This window comes from Octodon degus, unplaced genomic scaffold (assembly GCF_000260255.1).
Source record: "Octodon degus isolate 3935 unplaced genomic scaffold, OctDeg1.0 scaffold00153, whole genome shotgun sequence".
NCBI classification, from domain to species: Eukaryota; Metazoa; Chordata; class Mammalia; order Rodentia; family Octodontidae; genus Octodon; species Octodon degus.
The window spans coordinates 1,221,517-1,224,358 of record NW_004524729.1 but is presented as its reverse complement, the minus strand read 5'-3'; the positions used below and the strand labels follow the sequence as shown (position 1 = coordinate 1,224,358).

At 43.6% G+C, this 2,842-nt stretch overlaps 1 protein-coding gene across 1 annotated transcript in view; it reads left to right on the top strand.

Annotated features, from left to right (window-relative positions):
* LOC111812943 (EF-hand calcium-binding domain-containing protein 6-like) overlaps positions 1-2,842 on the top strand; it is a 45,366-nt gene that overhangs the window by 42,023 nt on the left and 501 nt on the right. The gene's annotated exons all lie outside the window — the stretch shown is intronic.

Sequence of the window (2,842 nt, the reverse complement as noted above, 5' to 3'; positions counted from 1 at the left end):
TCTCTCTCTCTCTCTCTCTCTCTCTCTCTCTCTCTCTCTCTCTCTCTCTCTCCAGGATCTTGCCAGGTAGTTTAGGCTGGCCTCAAACTCATGACAATCCTCCTGCTTCAGCCTCCCGAGTGTTGGGATTACAGGCATGCATCACTGTGCCCGGTCTTCTTCAAATTTTCTCACTAACACTTTCAGGATTTAGCCTCCTTGGTTAAATTTCTTTTTCGATATTTTATCTTAGTATCTTTGGTAAGTATTGTAAATGGGCTTATTCTGTTAACTTCTTTCTTGGGAGGGGATCCGTTGTTAGTGTACAGAAATGCTCCTGGTTTTTGCGTGCTAGTTTTGTACCTTAACAGCTTTCCTGTCCTCATGTATTAGTTCTAAGAGGTATTGTAGACGTGGGATCTTCAGGGTTTTCTATATGTAAGATGTGAGTATTAAAGTGGTGGAAATTTTGCCTCTTCTTTTTCTACATGGGTGTTTATTTTGTTCTCTTATCTAATTCTTTCATTTTTGAGTTTGTAAAAAAATTTGAGTCTCCTTTTTTCTCAGTCTAGCTAAGGGATGTCTATTTTGTTATCTTTTTAAAAATCAACTCTCTTACATTGACCTTTCAAATTGTTTCTGTCGTACCTCTTGGTCTTGGTTAGTTTTTCCCTCTGCAGCACTGGGCTCAGTTTGTTCTTTTCTCTTTCCTTGAGACTTATGATCAAATTATTCACCCGCAGCCTTCTTCTTTGGTGTTGTCACCTGTTGGTGGCATCTTTTAGAGCTGCTCTGGTTGCCTCCCATACGTTCTGGCATGTACATTTACATTTTCATTTACCTCAAGATATTTTTTCAAGACATTTTTCTATTTCTCTTATTGACTCACTGGTTGTTCTGAGCATTAAATTTTGTTTCCATGAGCTTGTGCCTTTTTTGAACTTCCTCCTGCCATTTGGGTGGACGATCTGGACAAGGTCACAGGAAGGTGGCCCAGAGGGTGTGTGGGACCACCAGCTGGGATGCACAACCGGTGCTCTGGTCAGGACAATGGCACAGGTGAGCGCTGCTCCGTGCGGCCACAGGGCCCGAGCTGAGCTTCAAGGCTGGGAAGACAACTCCGGGTTGGGGCACATTTAGCCCCGCTCTTTGTCAAAGTAAGCTGGGGGCGGCCAGAGCTTGGGCGTGGGCTTTGTGGTCACACCAGGCACCACTGACCTGCCAGGTGGGCGCAGCGAGCCCTGCGCCAGGCTGAAGTTCTTGGCTATGGTTTCCATTCTGGGGGGAGCCCTGGGTGACGCCCAAGGTGGGCCTGGGAGGCTGGCTGCCTAGTTTTCCTTCCACTCATGGGATTGGCCAGCGCAGCTTTGCAGGTGGTTACGTGGTACCTCCAGTGGTACCCACACAGAGTTCAGAGAGCTGCCGCCAAGGCCATGTGCAGCTCACTGCAGGCCCCCTCTGTCCCTCCCCCGTGTCTCCCTGACCCGGATGCCTTCCTTGGGCCGTCTCCCTGCATTCACTTTGAGGTGAGAAAGGGAAGCGTCTTGGGATTCTGGGGAAGCTGGATTTCTACTTCCAGTTCCGTTTTGTCTTCATGGAAATTGGCTCCGGAGTATCTTTGCTGTGACGAGGGTGGGGCTGGGGGTGTCATAATGTCAGAGTGACATTATTTCTTCTACCCTTTCTGTTTTCATTCCACTCCATGAAGATGACTTGAGTTTATTGTCACCTTGGAGGCTTTTCCCAAAGAGAAATCACTATGGAGATCCCTGGTGGATCTTTCTGTGGGGGTTGTACAGCCTTTGACTTCCTGTCTGCCACCAAGCTGATGTGCCCTGTAACTTTTGCAAATCTTTGAGAACATGGCCCATGCATGCTCTCAAAAGCGTAGCCATAGGAGGCTGGCGAGATAGCTCAGTGGACTAAGTGCCTGCTTAGGCAAGTGGAGGGACAGGGCTCAAACCCTGGTACCACATGTCGCGCTGGCTCTCCCACCAGGCGCACTGAGCTGGCCACCAAGACTAGATGTGGTGTTGCATGCCTGTAATGCCAGTGCTTGGGAGGCTGAGACAGGAGGGTCACTGAGTCTAAGCTGCGTAGTGAGACCCTGTACCAAACATAAAAAAGAAAAAAAGCGCAGCTGCTTATGTGGCCATTAATATTGTCCTAGTTTCATGTTCTTTCCAGCACTGAATATTAAGATTGTTCTAAAATATTGATAACTCACATACCTGGTTTTGTTTTAATTTATATTTCTGGGAATAATCTGGAGGTTGGATGTTTCTCCAGCCCACATTCCAATTATGTCTCCCTGGGTGTGAATTTTCTTCATGTCCTAATTGGCTAATGGTCCAAACTGATGACTTTTTAAGTGAATTTCATTATCCTTATGGTTAATTTTTTTATAATTAGATAATTATTAAAAGGCAGCCTTGTCATAAGGAGCGTGGCAGGTATTGTCTCCATGTGCTATTTCTCTTTCATTAACCCGATACCTCATTATTTTGAAGTTTGTATTTTAATATAATCAAATACATTAATATTGCTTTTTAAAACTGTCTTCTGTTGTTTGAAATCTATTAATTCATCATTGTTACCAAGCTTGATTAAAAACTGTATTCTATTCTGCTTGTTTTTATTCTTCAAAAACACTCTAATCCATTACAATATGAATTGGGTGTCCACATTAAAAAAAAAAAACAAACCTTTTTTTTCAAACAGATAATCTAATTTCCCTTCTAGTCTTTATTAAATAACCCTTTCTTTCTCTGTTACTTTTAATGTTTGCTTTGATGTATCTTAAATTCTTATTCATAATTTGGTTCTGCTTGTGTTTCTTTTTTTATTTTATCAAGCTAGATAT